Source organism: Podarcis erhardii (assembly GCF_964252035.2).
Source record: "Podarcis erhardii genome assembly, chromosome: 4".
Lineage (NCBI taxonomy): Eukaryota > Metazoa > Chordata > Lepidosauria > Squamata > Lacertidae > Podarcis > Podarcis erhardii.
This window is the reverse complement of record NC_138508.1, coordinates 103750068-103775031: the sequence shown is the minus strand read 5'-3', so window position 1 is coordinate 103775031 and position 24964 is coordinate 103750068. Positions and strand designations below refer to the sequence as shown.

Genomic DNA, 24964 nt, shown 5'->3' with positions numbered 1-24964 from the left:
TTATTCAGTATTGCCACATGATGCTGCATCCAGTGAGATGAATTCAAAGGGAAATCCATGGATGGCAGAACTGTGAATTGTTCGGTGCCATATTGAACATGTTTCTTCAGCTAAAGGAGAAAACAGGCAACCATTTCTATGGCAGAGGTTGTGGTGATATCATAGCCATCCACATAGTCTTGGTAAATAGAATGAAAGAAATGGAACTGAGTTTTGATTTTGATTTCATTTTCTGGGGCGGGGGCATAAAGTTGCATTGGACACCAGTATTAAGGATGATTTATATTGGATATGGGTCTTAAGCTTTGTTGTACTGAGGGACAATATTCTGGTCTTGTAGACGTCTGTAGTTAATTAACTTATTGCCACTATATAGGGAGACTCTTGAAAGACGGGACAATTGCTGCTGCATATTGCCATTGTTGACAATGATCCAACAAATTTATGTACAGATACCTGGTAGTTTCTTTAATGTTTCTACTGCAATCTCCTGTTTCAGTGCTATGAATTGTTCCCTGAATAAGTCTGATGCTAAACAATACCAACTTATTGTTGTCTAGGTTTGACTCCCATATGGGACAACAGCATATTCCTGTATTGCAGGGGGTTGGACTAGATGATCCTCAGGGTCCCTTCCAACTCGGATTCTATGATTACAGATATAGGTGGATTTTTGGCTTGGGCATTGGTTGTGTATCTGTTCCAGCCCCCCCCCCCCCAACAAAAAAAGATAAATCATTTAATTTTAAAAAGGTAAGGGAACTCAGTTGCTGCTGATGTCCGGCATAGGGTGAATGGGTGTGGCTTCAGAAAAATGGCCTCCAGAGCCAAATTAGTATATTTTAGGCCTAAATAGGGCTACAGCAGGCTTCCTCAACCTCAAGACTACAATTCCTATCATCCCTGACCACTGGTCCTGCTAGCTAAGGATCATGGGAGTTGTAGGCCAAAAACAGCTGGAGGGCCGAGGTTGAGGAAGCCTGGGCTACAGGACTGAAGGTTTCCCACCGCTGACGTATCTATGTAAACTTCATGTAGAGCTGTGACGGTGTCAGTATTGTAAGAGGAGGAGCATCCCTCATAGGCAGCTGAAAGTCCATTACTGATATTAACCTCAGCAATCCACTTCGCAGGGGCACAAGGCGCTTCAGCCCCCTCAATATTTTGAGGCAGGAGCTCCAGCCTCCCCCCCCCAATATTGAGGCACCCTGGAAGCCTGGGGGGTGGCTGGAGCAAGTAAGGGTGAAGATCGCCCTCTGTGTGTCCTGCCCCTGCTTGGCACATGCCGTGGGGAGGAGGCTAAGCCCAGTGGCTGTGCTTCCGCCTCCCGCCTGCCCAACCTCCTTCTCCTGTCCCCTCTCCACCTCCAGAACACCCATGCAGCCCAGCTCAGCGCCTGAGTGCTCGCAGGCTGGGCAGGGGCGGGGCACGTCACATGATGCGGGCAAGCCAGGACCCCTGCCACTTAGTGGACCTGCCATGCTACGCTACAGCAAGAATGTCTATGTAGCACTTTCAGAGTGTTCAGAACACTTCCTATGCATGATCTAATTACAGCCCTAGGCGTACGGAAGCCTTTTCAGCTGGACTGCAAATTCTCACATGGGGAACTTTTACCAGTGAATTGAAGGTGGATGTGAGATGTAATCCAGGAGCTTCCAGATTCATAGCATTATACTAGGTAAGCTCTCATGTACCTGAGAAACACTCACCTTAAAAAAACCACTTTCTTTCTTGAGCATCAATGGGTTGTGTCTCCTGTCTTCTCTTTGAGAGAGTGATAGAATGAAACCGAGTGACCCTGTGACTTAATCTCCTGCAAGTCAGTTCTATTGTGCTTACCCAGTCATTCACTCTGATTTCTCTAGAGAGAGGCAACACAGTTCAAAAGCACTCTTCACCCTTATGCTTCTTTCAGCTTGTTTAAGATACTTCTTCCAACTCATTTGCCAAGTGTTATTCCTATTTATAGAGACACAATGCATTTAAGTGCCTCGAGAAAGGCCTGTATGGCTTCAGTTTATAAAGGGTTGTTGCACATGTTCCTGGAAGATAGTACTTGGGACACTGGGGGAGCCTTTGCCTCTGCTCCCATGTGGTTACTGTTCAAAAAGCTAGGGGGGGGGGGGAGAGGAGCTGTATGTTATTTAGTGTATCAGGCCCTGCAGATTTAGTTCTAGCACAACAACCAGTGTTTCATCATTCCACTTGCCTAGACTGTTTCTCACATCCAATAGCTGCTTTGGGGTTTCTTCAAAAACCTAATGGATCTGTTGGGGTGCCAATGCCATGAGCCCCTCCATCCGATCCTTAGGTTGTATATGTGTGTAAATAAAATCATATGGCCTAAAGACACCACAGTCTCTCATCGTTCCAAGGATATGCCGCCCTGGGAAAGCACTGGCACCTCTAAGTCTCTTGCCACTCATGGATTAGAGTAGCATGTAACAATACATTTTAAATCTATCATGGGAAAGCTTATTTCTGCTGGGTTTGTTTATAGGTTACTGGGGTTGTTTTATAGAAATCACAGTTTAATATCTAATGCGTTTTTTTCTTTTAACATTTATGTAAGCTGCTTAGAGGCTTTTTTGTAATAAGCAACTAAGAGGTCAAAATAATAATAGAAGGGTGGAGTTTAAATAAGTCATGTTGTCCCTCTTTCCTGGTCCTGCCCTACATCATTGGCTGCTGAAGCCAGGGACAGAAAAACATTCAACATAATTGCGTCAAGTCATGAGGCAAGTAGTGGTGTCACTCATTTTGAAAAGGGAAACTTGACACAAAAACCTGCCATTTTGTGGTACATGAAGACAGTGCAGGAAATGGTTGTTTTTTTCTGGAAAATCCAGTCCTGAGAAGTGCCAGATGGGAGCATATCTTTTGAACCCCCCCTCCTCCCCCCATTTTTCCCTATAACCAAAAGTGTCCTGCTAGGGTTCCAGTGCTCAAATGCATCTACATCTAGGCCTGCAGAACCTGTGACTCATCGAGCTAAGCACAGCCCAGCAGGCAGGCTGATGGGTCCTCCACGGGTTTGATAAACCTTCTGCATGACTTCACAAAAGCAGGGAAATTGACAGGTACCTGACCATAGGATCCATTCTGCCTGGCAGGTCATAGATGATGCTGTACTAATCCATACTTAAGTCTGCTTCCAATATCAAATGTTCCTAAGAACCAGAGCATTAAAAAGATCCTTGGGTGGACTGATGTGCTTGTGCAATTCATCCTATTGCTTCAGTTTAGAAATGATAGCCTCCAGGTACTTTGAAAACATTGCAGAAGTGAAATGGTGATTTTCAGAATAGCATCTGGAAGCATGATTTCCCAGCTCTTTCCTTGAATTGCTTAAATCACTATGATGAGAAAATTATTACCTATTGGTGCATAGTCCTGTTCACTGACATATACAAACAGAAGGCGAGAAGGCGAACTACAGGAAGAAAAGAATTTGATTGTAGCCCTTAGTGGTTTACCAGACATCTGGAGTCAAAATAAAAGTGTTATTGATTGATATAGACCATTTCCTGGAAATGTCTGCAGTTGGTAAAAGCTGTGTACCAAAGTGAGAAAATCAAGGAAGAATTTCTTTTTTAGATACAATACTGATAAAAAAATAAGTGATGGGAAATCACTTTTTAGGAAGGAAATGATTGCTTGCAACTCTTAAGTTCTGGGAGGAGGGAACCGTTTACTTTGCAAAGTGCTAAGGGGTGTTGTAATTGTTATTAGTAGTGATTGGCTTAGTTCTCCATGTGTCATAGAGCAGGAGTAGCCAACCTGGTGCTCTTTAGTTGCTTTTCATCTCTGACCACTGACCATGCTGGCAGAGTCATAGAATCAAAGAACTGGAGAGTTGGAAGAGAACCCAAGGGCCATCTAACCTCACCACCTGCAATGCAGGAATCTCAACTAAAACATCCATCCAACCAACCAACCAACCAACCAACCAACCAACCAACCAACCAACCTCTGCTTAAAAACCTCTAAGTAAGGAGAGTGCACCACCTCTTGTGGGAATCTGTTCTGCTATCAAACAGCTCTTACTGACAGAAGGTTCTGCCTGATGTTTGGTCAGAATCTCCTTTCTTGTAACTTGAATTCACTGGTTTGGGTGCTACCCTCTGGAGTAAGAGAAAACAAGCTTGCTCTATTTCCGTGTGACAATTATTTACCGTATTTTTCGCTCTATAAGACGCACCAGACCATAAGACGCACCTAGTTTTTGGAGGAGGAAAACAAGAAAAAAATATTCTGAATCCCAGAAGCCAGAACAGCAAGAGGGATCACTGCACAGTGAAAGCAGCGATCCCTCTTGCTGTCCTGGCTTCTAAGATAGCTGGGCAGCCTGCATTCGCTCCATAAGATGCACACACATTTCCCCTTATTTTTTAGGAGGGAAAAAGTGAGTCTTATAGAGCAAAAAATACAGTAGTTATTTGAAGATGTCTATCATATCTCCTCTCATCCGATGAGAGTATTAGTCCAAAAACAAGGGAAGTTCAGGCACACAGGGTTTCTATCTGCCATTGGCTGAGGTGCACTAATCCTAAAGAGGGAGGACACTCAGGGATTTTTCCTCAGCTAGAACTCACCAGAACTCAGTCCCAGCACCTCTCAGGGAGGCACCATTGCCCATCATAAGAGAACAAGGGTGGCATTCATGGTGACTTGCCTCTGAATAGAAGAAACAGGAAAGGAGGCTCGGAGAAAGCACCCAAGAAGGTCCTAGGACAGGCTTCCTCAACCTCGGCCCTCCAGGTGTTTTGGGCCTACAACTCCCATGATCCCTAGCTAGCAGGACCAGTGGTCAGGGATGCTGGGAATTGTAGTCTCAAAACATCTGGAGGGCTCAGGTTGAGGAAGCCTGTCCTAGGACAAAGAAAAAGATCCTTGGACAAGGGAGAGGTCCAGAAGAAAGAGAGGGCAGGACAGTTCCGTAGGAGAAAGTCTGGAAGAAAAAGGAAAAACTGAAGAACTGCAAAAGGCCGGGGCCAAAAAGCAATGGCTGTTCACATATTATTTTGAAATGAGCCAAACTCTTTTTTTCTGATATTACTTTTGCAGTCAAATTAGTTTCAGGTACATATGGCTAAGACAGAAAAAAACAGTTGCACTATTATCCTCTTCTTGTGATTTGTGGAAACACATCACATATTTTATATCTGATTTTTTTGAAGTTTTACCCAACAGTGCAATCAAGAGGAACAGCAGTATACTTTTGTTTCAAAAATTGCATTCTGGGGAAGGGATTGCAGTAGAGTTTAGTGTTGCTATGGTCATCTTCCCTTAAAACTAAAGTTGAAGTGAATGCTGAAGTTAGCCTCACCTAATGGGAAATCCCAAGTTTTGATCAAGTTGAACTTGATAGTGAGCAAATTTCATCTGAAATGAAATTTGAATCAATTTTTTGAGTTCCACAAGTGAAATATATTGAGGAAAGGCAGACTATCAACATTTCTCACTTAGAAGGTGGATAGGTTCTACACATTCCTATAGACCACCACTGAATTTCAATTATAGCAAATTCTAAAATTCTTACAAAATTTGAAAAGTAGTGTGAGAACCATATTTTCAATAAGTCTAACCAAAGAGAGCTTTGCGCCATTGCGGTAATGCTCCAAATTACTGGAAATCCCTTGGAATGTGAAGGGAATTTAATATATATTGAGCAAAAGTGTGGTGAGCATGGGGTTTCCCTCCACATTATCTTGTTCCATTCCATGACACACCCCTACCACCATGATGCAAATGTATTGGCTCACTGAGGATATGTCTCTTAGAGTGGGAATGTGGGTTTGCAAGAGGGGCTGCACTGATCCAGAGACTGGCATACGATGTTAGCTAGGAAAATGCTGAGGATTCCTAAGCTACAAATTGTTATACTGTCATACTATAATAGACTGTTCTTACTTTTGAGCTGGTAACTTGAAGCTTCTTACTTACTGTAAAAACATTTTATTGTTATCATTATTTGAAAGATTCTCCTATTCTGAATTGACCTGAGAACTAAAAGCTTCATTCTAAAGTATTTGTCCGATTTTATGTTTCAACAGAGAAAGCTATGTGACTGTCTCTTTTAGTGTGGGCAAGGCTTTAGTGATGCCATATTCCATTCTATCTTTTCTTCAGTTTGAGTGAGGAGGATTAGACTTTGGAATTTTGGGGATCTGTTGCAGATAAATGAGCTGCAGGACAGTTCAAATATCACTTTATGCAGGAAGTGGGACAGATGCAGGAGCTAGTAACTCACTGCCACTCTTCACAAAAGCAGGTGCTATGTGGAACATGAAGCTGAGCACGCGAAGTTCTGCTCATTCACTATCTGCAGTAATTTAGAAGAAGAAGAGGAGGAGTTTGGATTTGATATCCTGCTTTATCACTACCCGAAGGACGGGGGGGGGGGGGGAGGGTCTGGAATGCTTTCTAAAAACCCTGTGTCCATTACTGTCACCCCCCTGGTGCTTCCTCTTTCTCCTCCTCCTCTCCTGTTATTTCCCAACTTTCCCTCTCATCTGCCTCTGAGCTGTGGCCTCCCTCAAACCCCTTTTGTAATTCTGAACTGTCTTCCTCTTCTCTGGAAGGGTCAGGCTGGGGGTCTCCTCCATTCTTCCTTTGCCCAGTCCCTGACACCTAGCCTTCAAAATCCTTTTTTACAGAACACTAATTAGAAAGCAATCTTATTGAAATGAAATGAAATTAAGAGCAGTATATTGAGGAACTACATTTGGGTATTATCAAAAAGCCAAGCCTATAATGCTTTGTAGGATTTTATTCACTGCTTTCTTTCTATATGCTTCCAAAGTGGATATAATAAAAGGATGTTGAATCATATTGTAACTAAGCCTCCCGTAAAATATTTTCCATATGAAGCAAATCCTTCTCAGTCTTTGGGGAAATTAACAGACAGGAAGGGCTGCCTAGCAGGTTGCAATTTAATGACTCCCCCCACAGCCAGAGGAATGCCCATCCAAGGGCTGTCAGCACTGGCCAATAGCCAGCAGCCAGGCAATCTGGCCTATTTGGGCAGTCCAGGGACTGGCTGCAACACCAACCACCAATGAGGGTGAGTGGACTTCTCAGAAAAACTGAATACACATTTTTTGTGAAGCCACACCATGGAGTAAGGTAAAGGTAAAGGGACCCCTGACCATTAGGTCCAGTTGTGACCGACTCTGGGGTTGTGGTGCTCATCTCGCTTTACTGGCCGAGGGAGCCGGCGTACAGCTTCTGGGATCATGTGGCCAGCATGACTAAGCCGCTTCTGGCGAACCAGAGCAGCGCACGGAAATGCTGTTTACCTTCCCGCCACAGCGGTACCTATTTATCTACTTGCACTTTTTGGCGTGCTTTCGAACTGCTAGATTGGCAGGAGCAGGGAGTGAGCAACGGGAGCTCACCCCGTTGCAGGGATTCGAACCGCCGACCTTCTGATCGGCAAGTCCTAGGCTCTGTGGTTTAACCCACTCTGTTAATAAACAAGAACACAATTTTCATAGTCACATAAAGTCAGATACAGGGCTCATCCACACTTTGCTCCATATTTCTAGGCAATAGATCTGGGTTTTCCAGGTCCATGTCTGAACTCCCCTCCCCTCCCGACACTTTCCCCACGAAAACCCACTCTTTAATGTTGAATTGGAGCAAACAGAAATCTGTGGAAGACCTGAATTGCCATTTGCTCCAATTCAGTGGTAAGGAGTGAGGGCAAAAGGTAATTGTGGATGATGAGCCCAGAATGTGGCCACGGAGTTTTCCCTAGTGGTCTTGATCTTTCCTAGATGGCAAATTACATTAACATTGAGCCTATATGAACACCTTTTGCTCACATCTGATGAGTTATGTCTCTTTCTCTAGGGCAAGAAGATGATGAAACCTTAATCTGTTTTGATAAGTTTGGTGTAGTTTATTATTGAGTTAAAGATAAAACTCATGAAAACTGACTGTATCTTTGTATGCACCTGGTTATCACTACAGGAGGAAATGGTATTTTGTGGCTATTTTTTAAAATTCATATTTTTAAAGTAAAGTTTAGTTGTTCATAAAAAAATAAGTTTAGTGATACCTTAGTTTCTTTAGTTTATTTGATGAAAAAAATTATATTATTTATGAATGGATATGAGTATGTAGTCAATAAATGTTCACCTTTCAAAAAATAATTCTCCACGTACACATCCTGGTGAAATGTGCTGTGCTTGGTGGAAGCTATTGAATATAATAAATGGTTTTCCCTATAATGCTTATGTTAGGGATGGGGACAATTTGGAGGGAAGAATGCCAGGTGGGAGAAGATGCTTAAACCTCTGCTTTGCACCTCTGCTCTCTATTACCTATCCTTCAGACTACTTTAATGCACAGCTGGTCAATGGCAGTAGCAATGTAGGGGGCGTTCCATTGGGCACTGGTGCAAGCTGACCAGTAGTGGTGCTTGGCACCGTGCCCAGGACAAGGATAAATGCCCAGTCTGCAGGACCTTTCAGCCACTTTCTCACCACACCGGTTCTCCCACCTACCCTCCCTGAGATTAGAGTTTTGCAGATGTTACAACCTTGCTATGGACTATGCCAGTTGCTGGATTTAGGGGCCAAGCAGGAATTTTTCCCATCTGGCAGACTGGCTCCGCCATTTGGGTTTTCACCTACCTCATAGCAATCGTCTCAACTTTGTAAGTTGGATAGGCAGTGGGTAAGCCTACTCTGAGTTGGAGGGGAGGTTGTGAGGGTATCCTGTTAAAAGGATCCAGGAGGAGTGGCTCCTGTCCCATGCCTGGACAGGGGCTAGGGACATACCACTCCTCCAATGGGGACTGTTCGGTGGATGCCCAGATTTGACATAGATCATAGCCCCCCTGCTGGCTTCACTCTTAGATACACTCCTGGTGGACAGATGGGAGTAACATGCGCCATCGCTTACCCCAATGCCTATGGCCAAACCTTTACATCTGTAACCAATAACGTTGTGGCCTTATTTGATCCTAAAACCAATATGCCATGTGTTGTCTAGTTATTTGCACCTTAGGGAACGGGGTGGTCACAGGGCCTCGCCACGCAAGTGATCCTCACTCCTGCATTCACATTACTTTGGCAAATAGTGCTTGGCAAAACACTTTGCCCAGATAATGCATAGGTCCACTCTGACGTTGCTTACAACACTCACATCTGTATAGAGAAAGAGCAGGTAAATCATCAGAGGTCATGTCCTGTTCTTGCAAACTGTTTAAATATGGTAATTGTCCTTGAGGAAAGTGAAAAAAGATGGGGGAAAGAAGCCTCTTCCATGCATTTCTGGGACCAAGAGAAGCAGTGTATTGCATGCGCAACCTTTGTACCATGTAAAGTTAATGTTGTGCTATTAACTCACTGTGCCACCAAACAGAAGCCAAACTAATGTTTGGATGTTAATTGTTTAACATCCAAACAATTAACATTTGTTTTAAATTAGATGTTTTAAATTCGGGGGCACCATTTTTAAAAATCAGCCATTTGTAAAGCAAGCACAGGGAAAGGTAGGACACAACTGTTTAAAATGTGTCTGTGCTCGCTGTTTACTACAAAGACAGCATGCTGCTGGAAGCTGTGGGCCCACACTTTCCCTTCCAGGACAAAGTCAGTCAGAACTGCCAGCTGCCTCTGAGTTGGCTCCAGCTCTTATTTAAGGCTGTTCTCCCCACCAGTGGTTCTCCTTTTTATTATAATTTAAAATTCTCAATTGTAACTGTAAGCTGCCTTGAGCCTTAGGGGAAGGATGGGAATAAACAATGTTTATCACACAAACAACATTTTCCAGCTTTGCATCTCTTTGTCTTTATGACCTTGAGTTTTAAACCTGAAAAAGTGGGTATTTTGGCTGACAGCTACATATTCCAAACAATCTGTATTTCATTAGATTTACCAGACGTCTGTGACCAGGGATGCCAGTAAGTGAGCTAAAACCACAATATTCTAAACCCTAAGAGCCACAGTCTCAAGAGAGAAATCATTAAAATAAGCCTTTCGAATAAGAACATTTTCCTGGCAGTTTTACTTTCCTCGTGTGTGCTGTACAATGAGACCAAGAAGAGGCTGATGCCTGGTTACAGAACAAAAGGAGAGGTCTGAGAGCAACATATGCAGCAATCTAAATTTCCTTCCCTCCAGTTCTCTCTTGTACACGAATAAGCACTTCACATATGTGCTCAACAGTTTATTAGCACCTCAAGGCCAGCTGAGTGAGGTAGCTGCCTCAGGTTCTTTTTACCACCAGGAAGAGGCACTTGTCAAACTTCCTGCCTAAGGTGCTTCAATAAATTGGCGGGCCATGGAGGAGACACCATTGGCGGCTCTGCCTCACACTGCAAAATATATTGGGCCAGTTCTAGAAACAGAGCTGTCACACTCATCACTTGAACACTTCCAAACCAATCTTTTCCCCCAGGGGTTGTCACCTTTCATTCACTCATTTAGTGTGTGTGTGTGTGTGTGTGTGAGAGAGAGAGAGAGAGAGAGAGAGAGAGAGAGAGAGAGAGAGAGAGAGAGTTAGTTTTCCTTCCACTGTAACTGTGACACAAGGTTTTTAGGTGTGAATTGGCAAAGCACTGCCACCTCTCCTGGTGTGGAGGAGTAGTTTGTGATGCCCAACTTGTGGTGCCCTATCCCATGTGATTCTACACTTTCTTCACATCTTCTGAAGGCATGAATAAGGAGGCATGAAGACATGAAGAAATCAAAGCATGGCTTCCTGGGCACTCCAGCTGAACCCTCTTATTTAACTGTTGAAGCCCTGCCTCTATACAGGCAAAATTAACAGCACATATCCAGCATGGTGAAGCAATGGGAAAAGAAATGAAAGAAGTTGTGCTACATTTCACTTAGGGAATTGCATGCATGCAAACATGGCAATGAGTGGGCTGTTCCAAAAAGACATTCCAGGCCTCCCATATGGAGCAAGGTGACTAATTTTTTTAAATGTGCCTAGCGTTGTATCCAACTAAGTTCTACATAGAGTAGACCCATTGGAATGAATAAACCTAAGTTAAACCGGTTCATTAACTTCAATGGGTCTACTCTGAGCACAACTAGCTTTGGATTCAACCTCTAATTTCCAGCACAGGTGAAAAGGGTATTTAAACAATATTCTGTATTGTTAATATCTTCTCCTACATGTTTCTAGACTCCATGTACATCCACTATATAGAGCAAAACAGAAATAAGAACAGAAGTATCTGCTCTGTCCCTGATGCAAAACATCTAGTTGCTTACTTGCACAATTAGCTGCAATTGAATTTTTGAAGCTGAATGCTTTGCTGTATGCAGCCAGCCATGTAAGCATTTCTGATGAGAAGCTGGAGGTCAAATATGATGCAAGGCTGACACAATGTCTGCAACTGCATATGTTTTGCCATTCAGATGCCCAAGATTCTCAAGATATTTTATAAAGTTACTTTTTGCTAGTGGAAACTGTGTGTGTGAGAGAGAGTTTTGGTGTGCTGTCCTTTTATATTTCTAAAAATGTGAACTAGGCTTCTCATTTTATAGGTTTGTATTTCAAATAAAAAGCCAGCGTTCCAGAGAAAAATAAGTTTTTGGCAGACACCTTATCCAATTTCCTCCAATTCTGGCACCTTTATCAGTGCTGGTTTGGCACCAGGTTTCTCATTTCCACACTTCAGTACTTGCCACAAAAATGACACTTCCCATCATGCTGTGCTCTGTTGTTCTTGCCATCTAATCTTCTCTCTCATGGGGCGGCGTTGGGAGACCTGGGATTGCTGTGTGTCTGTCACTGCATCATTAATTAAAAATGTTCAGGTGCACTGGATCATCCAATCACATTCAGCATATGATCCCATAAGATTACAAGGGGAAATTGGGGTGGTTTCATCCCATAAGGAAAGAGGAGCATGTCCATAAATAACCATTCACATTTCATTGAATCAAATGAAAACCACTGGAAGAAACTCAATGGCTCTTTTTACAAAGAGTGTCTAAATAAATTGGTCGACAAAACCCAGCTTTGACACAGCCTTGTTTTCAAATATCCAAACATTTAAATGAACATAGCTGACTTTTCATGTGTGGTAGATCTTTTTGACTAGAGTCCTTTGGAGTTTGTCCATCAGTTAACATAAAGCTGGGACAAACATCTAAATGGGAACACAAAATGCTAGGTCAGGTGCAGTCATGAGTTTGATTAAGGTTTACTGGGAATGGCAAGAGGGAAAATGAACAAATAGCAATTCTCTACAGCTGTCTCACTGATCCAAAATTGCTTTGCTCAAATGAAATACCAATTATGGCAGGCCTGCAGGACTGGAGGCCTATTAAGCTGAGTGTGTGCATGTCTAGCCATCAGGGTACTTACTGGTTTATCTGCCCTGCTTGGGGTGGCAAAATCAGAGAGGTTCCCAAACACCTGGCAGGTCACAATGGTGTGGTTGTGCTCGACTTGCTTGATTACAAGTTTATGAAGGGCTACATATGGCTGCATCAGCCTAGTCATCCCTGAGAGAGATCGCAGAGTGAATTCCTCCAGTCTGGCAATAGCTTCTAGGTACCCACACTAGAAAGTTGTACAGAAGGGAGTCAATCAACAGCAGCTAATACTGGGGCTTGTTGCTGGTGGTAGCTGCTCTTTGGGGCTGACTCTGCTCTGCTCCTCAGCCTCAGATGGGATTGCCCTCTGACTGCTGTTCATATCTAGGCCTACAGTCCTATTTCAGGCTGCTGGCTGTAACTCTTTCTGGCACTTCCCATATGTTTTTGTGAATTTAGTGTTTTCAGAATTAAGCGAGCCATCAGTGAACTAATGGCATCGTGTTACCTCTGCCCCAGCTTTCTTCATATCTGCCAGTTTTAATTTGTCAGCTCGCATTATTTAAATTGGTGTTTTGAGGTTTCTGGGTATGATTATCAATTTATACTTTCAGTTTTTCTTATATAAGGCACGAGCATCTTTCCAGATTATTTGAAAGGTTTAGAAAAATAACAAGGGCACAAGTTAGGGAATGGAACATGCAAGGCTACCACCACATTTGTTGCTACCCCCACATTTTTGCTTTCTCAGTGGCCACAAGCAGCCATAAAAGGCGAAGCAGCTTGGTTTGCATTTCTTGGCTTTCTTGTAATTTTCTTAGAGGTGGTTTTGTTCATCAGTGACTTGTTTTAAAAAAAGTCCCATTGACTGACACCTTATTTCCCTCTCTGAACTTGGAAAATAACTTCTCTAATTCCAGATGAGGCACTCTCAGCAACCAGAGCTTCACATTTCCAGGAGTGGCATTGAAAATACAGGAGTGGCATTGAAGTCAGAGGTGGAATAATGAAATAACTTTATTATGTTTAAGCTAAAACGTATAAGATGTGGGTTACAACACTTTGGAAACTAGGTAACATGATAAAATGAAAGATACAATAAGTTTTGAAATAAGTTAACAAATTGCTGATGTTTTGTATCACAGAGAACGCAGAGTTAGGAAGATGCGGGGAAGTCCATTAGATGTGCTGAAAAAAAAGGATCATGGAAATTTGCAATTCTCTACTTTATTTTCTATATCTGTCTTTTATTCTTTTTTTCTGTATTTCATAAACTTAATAAAAATATTATATATAAAAAAAGAAAATACAGTGCAATTCAAAAAGTCCAAAGGACCCTAACTCAGATTTGTCCCATGTGGTTAAAATAATTCGTTCTTCCAATATTGGGGAAAGAAGCAGCAGGGTTTGAGAGTCTGAATGGTACTTCTGACCCACAAGATTGCATGAAACTAGGATCTAGTATTCCCTGACATTTGACTGTGCTCTTCATCAAGCCCCTGGTGGTTAGGGATGCTCAAGGATTTAGTGTGGTCTTTATTTTTAAATAAACTAACCTGATTTATGCTTCCTGAATTAAAGTGGGAACTGGAACACAGTTCTTAAGCTCAAAAAGCAAGCAAACAAAAGACCCAGCCCCTACTAAAAGGTGTTTAAAATGTTACATTTCAGGGGTCAAAACCAGCGTGAATTTGTGTGAGCATTTTTTAAAAAAAAAAATAAGTTCAGACCGATGCGGAATAGGACAGAACAGACTTATGAATGAACACATGTGAAAGTGACACAAAATTTTTAATTTTATTGGAATTTTATTTACAACATAACACAAACCCCCCACCCCCCTAATACACAAATAAACCCTCATTAAACGTGGACATAACATACAGCAGTGGCGTAGCGTGGGGGTGCAGGGGGAGCCGGCCGCACCGGGCGCAACATCTGGGGGTTAGGGTTAAGGGGCGCAAATCCACGGGTTAGGGGGCGCAAATTACTTGCCTTGCCCCGGGTGCTAACAACCCACGCTACGCCACTGACATACAGTGAGCATAACATACAACAGTACAAACAACGAAATAAAAGACTTCCTTTATCCTGTATCTGGCCTCCTTATTTGCTTCTTATAAGCTGTTTCCTTTATGAATACTTAAGATTTTTCTAATTATAACTTAAATGTCCACAAAGTCTCCTACAGACATTAATCAAAACAAGTCCAGGTATGTATTTTAGGGCACTGTTTTGTGAAGTATTCTCTGCACTTTCCCTATGCTTTTTGAAACTTTTGTCTAGTGTGATCTCTAATTGCCTCTGTTAATCTAGCCAGTTCAATATACCCTAACAGTTTGTCTTGCCATTCCTTTTTCGTTGGCACAGTTTCTTTTTTCCAGTTTTTAGCAATTAGGATCCTTGCCGCTCGTGTGGCATAGAGGAATATTTTCTGATCTTCTCTTGCTATAAAAGAAAGTGACACACACAAAAGAACAGACTTGTTTCTCTATCCTTCGTTGTGAAGAGAGGAATTCTTGAGACTCTTAATATCAGGACTGTGAGTTTGAGCCCAGCATTGGGCAAAACATTCCTGCATTGCAGGGGGTTGGACCAGATGACCCTCATGGTCCCTTCCAACTCTGTCATTCTATGATTCTAGGTTGAGCCTTCCTGCTTGTACAGATGTTTTTGCCTTATTACCAAGCAGCACCTGCCCCGTGTGCTTCACTGATCATCCTTTCTGAAGTTGTCTGTATATCTCAGCTGCTTTACATATATTTATGCAACATAGGGCAAATCTGTTTTTATTTATTGCATGTATATTTCATGCTTCCTCCAGGGAGCTCAGGTTGGCACCTTCCCTTGCCAACTATTCCCTTGCCTGTTATTTACTTTACCTATGGTGTGTCACTGAACTTCATAAGGCGTCCAAAGTTCCTGCTCACATCTTCACAGAATGTGTGTGTGTAGGAATGATTTTCCCCACTGTTTTCGTGTATATTGCAAAACCAAAAGTAATTTCCATGACAATGTTAAAAACAGAAGACCAAATCACTCTGCCACCAGCTAGCCCTGCAAGTGTCATTCATCATTATCAGAATTAATTATGTCCCTGTGCCCAAATTCTTAAATGCAGTAGGCTGGGATGTGCACACCCAACCACGCACCTCTCTACCCTCCACCCAGGCAAGTGTAAGATATTATCAGAGGTCAAGGACACATTTCAGCCAGGTAAAATGCTCATGTGGGGCGAAATAAGATAGGAGAGGGGCTGTATCCTGGGGTGATGATGTGGTAGGGTGTTGCGTAGGAAGAGTTCCAAAGATACAGAGGACTGGAGAGCAACATTTGGCTCGTGGGCCTGAAGTTCCCCACTCCTCTCCTAAACGAATTCATACTTTATATCATAACCTTCTGATACAACTGACTGAGCCTCGGCTGTTTGTTTCTGTGTATGGATTTTCTCTATCCTTTTAGCTAATCCAAGCAGCAGAATATCCAGGACTCATGAGAAGATGTGGAAGCTGATTGGCAAAACACACAGGAAGAATTGGGATGTTTATGACCCAATTGCAATGCAAGGCCTCTGTTTGGAAGATCCTGTCACATAATTCCACTCCATTTCCACATTAATCTGCATTTTTAACACCCCCCCCCAAAATACATATTTATACAGCACCAACTATGTACTGGCAGATTGCAAAATTTCATAGGCAAAAATAGAGGGGTCCTTGCTCCCCTGAAAGCTTACCATTTAAAACAGACAATGGGGAAAACAGCAGTGACAGGATTGATGTGGACAAATGCATTACAGCTTGCTTATATTTGAGAATGAGGATTAACAGGATAAGCCAAAGGCCCTGTAGGAAAGAAGAGTTTTGAGAGGGCATTTGAAGGAGAGGAGAAAAACAAATAGCTTGTAAATGAAAACTCCTAGAACTTCCTAATTCCCACAGAAGAAACAAGCACAAGTACAAATATAATTTTGAGTTATGTTTCCAAGTCTGAATAACTTTGCACACATCAGTAGGAGAATCCTCATTCACCCTCTCCTATCACTTATGGTGAAACCCCACAAGGAAGGAGATGCTCATATCAAATCCTGTTATCACACTATGTTATCACACTGAAGACCTATGAGATAAATTTGAGATCTATGACCTTGCAAACCATCAACTAGCAGAGTGCACTCTGGGCATGGAATCTGAGGTGAAATAAATGTTCTTAATTCTGTTTTTTGAAATCCAAAATTTTGAGAAAATAGTTTAGTATAAAACATTATTTATATTCTTATATTAGTATCCTACTTTTTTCATACAGTTAATTTCCAGGAGGTCTGCTGTCCATGCATGGGCCAGATCCATAATGGCAAAGTGGTGGCCTTATGGGACTTCACACCACACCAAAGCCTCCTCTGCTTTTGTCATGGGTAAGTGCAATCACAGCAAAGGGAATCCAAGCCTTGTAGCACGGTTTTCTTTTCTTTTTAATATGGGCCCAAGATACATTCTGTGTTTCTCATTTTTGTGACATATAAATATTACCAGTTTTATTTTTCTAGAAAAAGAGGTGCAAGAACTCACCATGAACACCTCCCTTGTTCTTTTATAATGGCAATGGAGGCCACCTGAGAGGTGCCAAAACTGAGTTCTGACAAGTTCTGGCTGAAAAAAACCCCTGGATGTTACTGGTCTTCACATTCTTCTCCAAACAAAGTTGTTCATGGGAACAGCCATGGTATATATTTCTATTAGACCTGCAATCTATAATCATTTTTGAGGTGTAGGTGGGTTCCCACGAGGCAAGACACAGTGATAACAGCAGTAACTTTTATTGAACTACATAACTGGGAAACGGGCAAAAGCAACTGTTTATATACATTCCTGAAAGCCTGGGCCACTCCCACTCCCACCGTGATTGGCTGTCTAAATTTCCAAGCTGTGAATCATGACTCAGAGTTCAAGGGCCAATGGCAGAGGCCCAAATCCTGAAATGTTCTGTGATTGGACATCATGTATTGAATCAGAACACAGGAGCTCAGAATCCTTAGTCCAGATTCAAGCTCAGGCAAACACAAACCACTGAATACATAACAATTTTAATCAGTAAATTCATGAACTAATGTTCCATGGAGAAATCCTGACACAAGAAAGTGGCATAAAGCAATTTGGTCTAAGTTAAACCAGTGTAAAATTACACCAGATCCAAACTTGGTTCAGCAGCAGGGCTACTGCTGTCTGAATCAGCATAGGTCTGGCAGAGGCAAAACAGACCTTTAAAATATTTTTTGTGTTACAGCACCCTTTCTGCCAACTTGACTTATGCAATTCAGTCTTGTGAGCTGAATTGGCTTAGGATGCAGCCAACACCCCCCCCCATCCCCAGTCTGACCACCACCATGACCCTGGATGGCTCCCCTTTTAGGGCTTATGGCATTTACGATTTGCTGGGCTCATCTTAGTTGGATAGGGGAGATGTGCCAGCATATCTTTGACTGACCCGAGGATCAGAGAGCTAAGCTGTGGTAGCCCAGAAGCACCGGGAACCTCCTGCCTCAGCTGGAGATCTGCTGGATCCTAAGCTGCTCATTCCATACTGAAGTGCATTGTGCCCACAGTTGCGTAACACGATTCTATCTACATTTATGTACGGTATGAGACATATTTGCCCAGTACATCTAACTTGCCTTATCTCCCTTCCAGAGCATTTGGAAAGCCATCTCTGTCCGTGGTGGGCAGGTGAATTCTTCACCCTGGGTGATCTGAACTGTTATAAAACGTATTTTGACCACTCCTTTCAGACTTGAAAGCATTTCTTTGCACAGTGATAGTGATGTATTACAATTTCAATACTTGGAAAATGTTTCAAAATAATTTTTTGCTTGTTGTCTAATCAGTTTGGGTTACGGGATAGCATACATTTTGACCACATATTTTCACACTGGAGAGCCAGTGTGGTGTAGTGGTTAAGAGCGGTAGTCTCATAATCTGGTGAACCGGGTTCGCGTCTCCGCTCCTCCACATGCAGCTGCTGGGTGACCTTGGGCCAGTCACACTTCTCTGAAGTCTCTCAGCCCCACTCACCTCACAGAGTGTTTGTTGTGGGGGAGGAAGGGAAAGGAGAATGTTAGCCGCTTTGAGACTCCTTAAAGGGAGTGAAAGGTGGGATATCAAATCCAAACTACTCTCCTCCTCCTCCTCCTCCTCCTCCTCCTCCTCCTCCTCCTCCTTCTTCTTCTTCTTTTCAGTGCTGACTTTAACAATAAACTGTGATCCAACATTTCATAAAACAAGCAGTCCCATTATAAATGAACATATATTTTGCAGAACTAATACCATAGGGGCATAGTTGCATTCACTGAAGTTGTAAGCTGCTTAAGAATGCATGCTTTAAATCCAGTTCTTTAGCAGAGATTAACTGAACTCCTAGTGGGAATCACGTTTAAAACACTTCCTTATGTCCTCAATTAATGAAAAAAGAAAGCTGTATCATGTTTTTAACTAAAGACTCCAAGGGGATTATTTAAGAGGTATTTGTCATCTTGAATGCATTCCTTGGCTGTCTAAAATTACTTTTATGATCACATTATCTATTCATTCCAACCAGTAATCCTAACATAAAAAACAAAAACCACTTAAATAACCCCAGGAGCCAACAGCATTATGGTTTTATGTGATTACATATAGCATAAATATAGGTACTCTATAAATGTAAGTACATTTGTACATACACCTCATGACTAAATTCTGAGAAAGGGGTGGTGGAGGAGGAGAACAACAGTTTCTAAAAAACACAGAACTTAATATTGCACATGAGATTGGTAATTTGCCAAATGTTTGCTCACATAACGTCTAGTTCAAAGTTTAGCAGAATGTGAAGATAATGTTAAGTCTATTAAAAACACCATTAAAATAATTTGTTTTTAATTGAATAATGAAATTAAGGCTATCAAGTAAGGCTTCAGTTTTGCTGACATTTTCCCAATCACTGTAGATGGCTAGAGAATACTTTCTTAAATGAGCAGTAATGGCCTGGATGGTTGGTTGTTACCAGCTACTCAGTACATAACCCCCCCCCCCCCCGCCGCTCTTATGGGGCTGCAGAGAAGCAGTCTGTGCATACGAAGTCCTAGTATGATTGGTAGGCTAAATTGTGTCCTCCAAATCACGGAGAGCCACGTGCTGAGGTGAGATCACCAAACTGCCTTCTTGTTGCTGGGGTGGGCCCGTTTGGATGACGACCTCACCTCATTGGTTGCCTCTTTGTTACTGGGGAAATTTTTCTGTTTGAAACGGTTAAATCAGCTATGATTAAATGGGCACAAGACATTGGTCATAATATTATGTTTGCGGACTGGGAACAGTTGTGGACCACCGGTATGAAATTTACAGCTTGTAATGCCCTAAGAGAGAATATTATGAAAATGATGTACAGGTGGTACATGACACCAGTCAAGCTTGCAAAAATTTATCATTTGCCCGATAATAAATGTTGGAAATGTAAAGAAATTGAGGGTACATTCTTTCACCTTTGGTGGACGTGCCCAAAGATTAAGGCTTTCTGGGAAATGATCTCTAATCCAATGAAAAAGGTGTTTAAGTACACCTTCTTGAAGAAACCAGAGGCCTTTCTCCTGGGCATGGTTGGCCAATTGGTGTCAAAGAAGGACAGAACATTTTTTATGTATGCTACAGCAGCAGCAAGAATCCTTATCGCAAAGTATTGGAAGCCACAAGATTTACCCACTCTGGAAGAATGGCAGATGAAAGTGATGGACTATATGGAGTTGGCGGAGATGACTGGCAGAATCCGAGACCTGGGAGAGGAGCTGGTGGAAGAGGACTGGAAGAAATTTAAAGACTATCTACAGAAACAGTGTAAAATTTATGAATGCTAAAATGATGTTGGATTGAAAATAAGTGGCATTAGTGATAAAGTTAGAAAGAGTATGCAAAAACGAATTGATGGATGAAAACATTTGAGTTGTGATATGTTTAAGATACAAAGTTAAAGATGATAAATTGAAAGAGGGTAAGGATTTGCTGATTTGATTATGTAAATGGGAATACAAAAAGGGGAGGTGTGAGGAGGTCAAGGAAACAAGGTAATGAACTTTAAAGTTAAAAAAAGGAAAGAGGGATTTTTTATTTTTATTTCTATTTTTATTTACTTTTTGTTTTTTGTATCCTGTATTTTTCTGTTTTCTTTTTTCTCTTTTTTCGCTGTATTTTGTTATGATTCTGTAAAATCTCAATAAATATTTATTTTTAAAAAAGAAGAAATTTTTCTGTTGGTTTGGGTTTGATTGGCAACTAAGGGGCTATTTAGGGGCTGCCCGAGGCGAAGTACTTTCTCTTTCGCATCATGCAGTGGATCTCCCTCCCTCCCTATAATTTAAGGTTGTGTTTTTGACCTTGCTATGCCTGTCTAGGGGTCGTCTGTTTTTGGAGCAGAGGCCCGGTATGAATTTTGCCACTTGGCTGATTGGCTGCTGCCATTTGGTTTCTGCCTACCGTGTAGCAAATCGTCACAACTTGGTAAGGTTGGCGGTTAGACATTGGTTCATTCTTTGGTGGAGGGGATTATGGGTTGGCTGTGCCTGCCCCTCATTTTCGTTGCTGCTGCTAGGGAATTCCGTTAAAGGAATCCAGGGGCTCAACTTGCTCTGTCCAATCCCCTCTCTTGGGTAGGGCCATGCCAGAGTTCCTGGGAGCATCTGGGGTGAACTAAGAGTCAGAAATCCGCCTCTGTGCTCCCCCAGGATGTTTTCCCTTACTGACCTCTGGAGGTTCCAGGTTTCACTCCTGTTCCTGCCGGTGTAGGTAGTCCGACCCAATGCCTAAGTAACCATTCACATGCTGTAATCAATAAAGTTGTGGCCAAATTAACACCAAAAATCTTAAACAAATATTCTGAGTCCTGCGTGATTTATTTTGGAGAGGGTCTGGGGGTCTTCACATGCAACAGTCTGATTCTGTAAATGGCAGCTTCATGTGATGCATGGTGTTTGCCAGCTCCTCCATGCTATTCATGCAGAATTATCAGTTCAACAGTTAATTGTAAAATCAAAATCATTAAATTGCTGCTTGCTGCTTCTCTGTTTCACACAATGAAACATTTCTTTGCAGGCAATCCTGTCTTAAATTGTGAGAATTGTGGGCACAGTTCAACCCAAGCAGCTGCCTCCACAACAATTCAGCTCTCCCCCTGAGCCCTCCACTGGCTGCCACCCACCCCCCAAAGATCTTTTACCGTAGGGTCCAGCAAAGACTGGAGGATCCCAGCAGGTCACTATAATCCTCTTCCCCCCTTGCAGGGAGTGATGGGACTGGTTTACAAGCCGTCCACCACCTGCTACAAGAAACAAGGAACATTATTTATTGCTTTTAATTTAACCCATCCTTTCCCACCAGGAAAAGAACAATACGGTTGAAAAGGCAAAAGCTCACCCCATCCACAGTGAACCCTCTTGCCCCAAGTGCCCCTCTGGAGTGTGTGTGTTTGACCCACCAAAGCAGTTTTGCCAGATGCAATACTTCAAAGCAGACACTATTGCAAGCTAATGGATGGTTTCTGATTATACAGAAGTAGAATCAACAAATGACAAGGTAATTGGTGCAGAAAAGCCCCAACCCCTCTAAATGTGCAAGCTCTGGTTGGTTTAACTGATAGATAAATCAATGAAAATCATGCTTCTAAATAGGTTTTTAGGTCACATCCACACCATACATTTAAAACACATTTATGTATGCCACTTTAATAGTCATGGCTTCCTGGGAATTATTGTTTACCCACCACAAAACTATAATTTCCAGCACCCATAAAAAATAGTTCCCAGCAAAGGGAAGCTATGTGCTTTAAACTTATGATGTGGAAATTACATTGGTAAAGCGCGTTCTCCAATAAATGAGAGCACGTGTTGCAGTGTGGGCCGCCGGGTCAGCCCTATTTGTTGCCAGGCAGGTTAATGGTTGTTGCCTGGTACTTTGATTGGATAACCGGGTTGCTGGGGCAAATTGTATGTTGCAAATTGGGTGGGTGGGACCATAGTCTTTAAATATTGGGGCACTCTGGTTTCTCTTTCTCTTTGCAGAGTGCATCGGATCACCCGCCCACCCTCTTTTCCGGTTGACCTTGCTTTGCCTGTCATGGGGTCGTCTGCCTTGGCGCAGGGGCCTAGTAGGAATTTTGCCATTTGGTGATTGGCTGTGCCATTTGGTTTTTGCCTACTACTCAGCAATTCATCACAACTTGTAAGGTTGCGGTTAGGCATTGGTTATAATATGCTGGTGGTGGAGGGGTCAGGCTAGGCTGTGCCTGCCCCTCCTATTGCGCTGAAGGGAATTCCGTTAAAGGAATCCTGGGGCTTGCCACGATTTCGTCCAAGCCCTGTCATGGGATCAGGGCCGCCCAGTCCCTGTCATGGGAATCCCTGTCATGGGACCAGGGCCGGCAAGCTTTCGGGGAGCTGCTGCGGTGAGCAGCGTGGGTCCGACGCTTAGCTCAAATGACCCCCAAGTTTGACTTTCCCTTCTACTGGCTACCGATCGGACCTCAGGATGTCAGTTCTGTCCCAGGCGGGGGGACAGATAGTCATAACCAATGTCTAAACAACCACTCACTGATTTTGTATTTTAATAAAGTTGTGGCCAAAATAGTGCCCAAAAACCAAAACTAAAATTACGTGTTATGTGTGAAGTTATTTGAGGGGTGGCCTGGGGACCTACACACGCAAGTCACAGTAAGTTCAGTTGAGAGTAGGATTGCAGCACAGGGTTTCAGTAAGAGCAATTTTATATTTGGCAAGGGTAAATGTATGGGGACAAATTTATTTGGGGTGCATAATCTTCAGGTACAAGAGGCCACCGCCATATGAAAGCAAAGTAGGTCTGGATCTGTTCAGGGCTTGGATGGTTGTCTGCCTGGGAACCAAATACTCTAAACTGCCCTTTGATCTTTGGATGAAGGGCAGTACATAAATTTAATAGGTGGTAGTAGTAGTAGTAGTAGTAGTAGTAGTAGTATGCTACTCCAGGTTCCATGAAGACAGCAGGGCAGAATAAGTAGAACAACCCAGGCAGGAAAACAAATAAAATTTGAATCTTATAGGGAAATTGAAATATACTCAGAGTCGCAAAGTGATTTCATGCTCTTTATTCAGCTCATGTTGGTGAGGAGGAATGAATGAATGTCCCCTCAAAGTATCTGCTTTATATACATTGTTTACACAATGGGCTGCACATGATTGGCCAATTCTGGAATTCTACTGTAAGCCAATCAGGTTGTGGATTCACTTATATCTGGAGCATGATTGGGTGGTTCCTGCCAACCAATCATACTGCTGCATTGTTCTAAGACCAATCAGACGGCTGCATTCTGAATCCTATTGTTCTAGGACCAATCAGACTGCTGCAATTTGGATCCTAATGTTCTAGGACCAATCAGACTGCTGCAGTTTGGATCCTATTCAACTCAGTACATATCACCCCTCCCCTCTAAGTTCCAGTCCTGCCCGGGAGGTCGCATTCATAGTCCTCGAGGTACGCCGGCGGCCTACGTGTGCGTTGCGGCCTGTGGTGTTCCCTGGTCCGGGGTTCAGGTTCTGGCTCGTGTTCCAAGGATGCTGGCTGTGATGGGGCTGTTTGGTCTGGCACAACCGGCTCGCTCAGTCGTGGTTCTGGTTCTGGTGTCCTTTCGGCCTCGCGGGTACTCTCTGTATTTACTGATTCTGCCTCTCCTGCTGGCCCCTGCTGCTCTATGGGCCTCACTGCCCCACTGTTCCCTTGGGATTCCTCTGACCTTTCCTCCTCCTGGTTTTCTCCCAGGAATCGTCGCCATATCTGGTCGCAGTGGCGGCGCCAGCATTGCCCACCATCTGTTAGCACCTCGTACGACACGGGGCCAGTGACCCTGGTGACTGTGGCAGGTACCCATGCTGGGCCTGCCCCAAAATTCTTTGCGTACACTGGGTCCTGGGCCTCGAAGGTCCGGGGGTTCCTGCCTTCCCCCGCCAATACCTCATCCTGAGCTCTATCGGGGTGAAGGCGGTCCAATCTGATTGCAGGGCGCCGACCCATTAGTAGTTCAGCGGGGCTCTGGCCAGTCGTTGAGCTGGGGGTGCTGTGCTGTGCTAGGAGGAATGTGGCAAGGCGGTACTCCCAATCCCCTTGCGTCATGCGGCGAAGGGTGTCCTTGGTGGTCCGCACCATGCTTTCTGCTTGGCCGTTGGTGGCAGGGTGGAATGGCGCCAAACGGATGTGGCGGATGGCGTTCTGCGCTGTGAAGGTTTGGAATTCTCCTGACGTAAATGCAGTCCTGTTGTCTGAGACGAGAGTGTCAGGGAGCCCGTGGGTTGCAAACAGCCCGCGTAGTACCCGGATGGCTGCGGATGTAGAAGTGGACGGTACCAGTGCAACTTCCAGCCATTTGGTGTAGGAGTCCACCACTATGAAGAATGTTTTCCCCTGAAAGGGGCCAGCGAAGTCCACATGCAGGCGTGACCATGGTGCTCCGGCGGACTCCCAGGACTGGACTGGGGCCCTTGGGGGCTCTGGGCGGGATTCTTGGCAGGCCTGGCAGTGTTTGACCCATGCCTCTATCTCTCTGTCGATCCCTGGCCACCACACATAACTCCTGGCAAGGGCCTTCATTCTTACTACCCCTGGGTGTGTCTCGTGTAGGGCTGT

The 24964-nt window shown here is 43.4% G+C and overlaps 1 long non-coding RNA gene across 4 annotated transcripts in view; it reads left to right on the top strand.

The window, feature by feature from the left end:
• LOC309339916 overlaps positions 1 to 24964 on the top strand; it is a 53373-nt gene that overhangs the window by 15359 nt on the left and 13050 nt on the right. For 2 of the 4 annotated variants that reach the window (XR_014155652.1, XR_014155653.1), the window contains 2 exons: positions 16599 to 16707; positions 21692 to 21886. This is a non-coding gene — a long non-coding RNA (uncharacterized lncRNA). Of the gene's footprint in view, positions 1 to 14348; positions 15856 to 16598; positions 16708 to 21691; positions 21887 to 24964 lie in introns of those variants that run through there. The other 2 variants (XR_014155655.1, XR_014155654.1) reach the window with 2 other exon arrangements.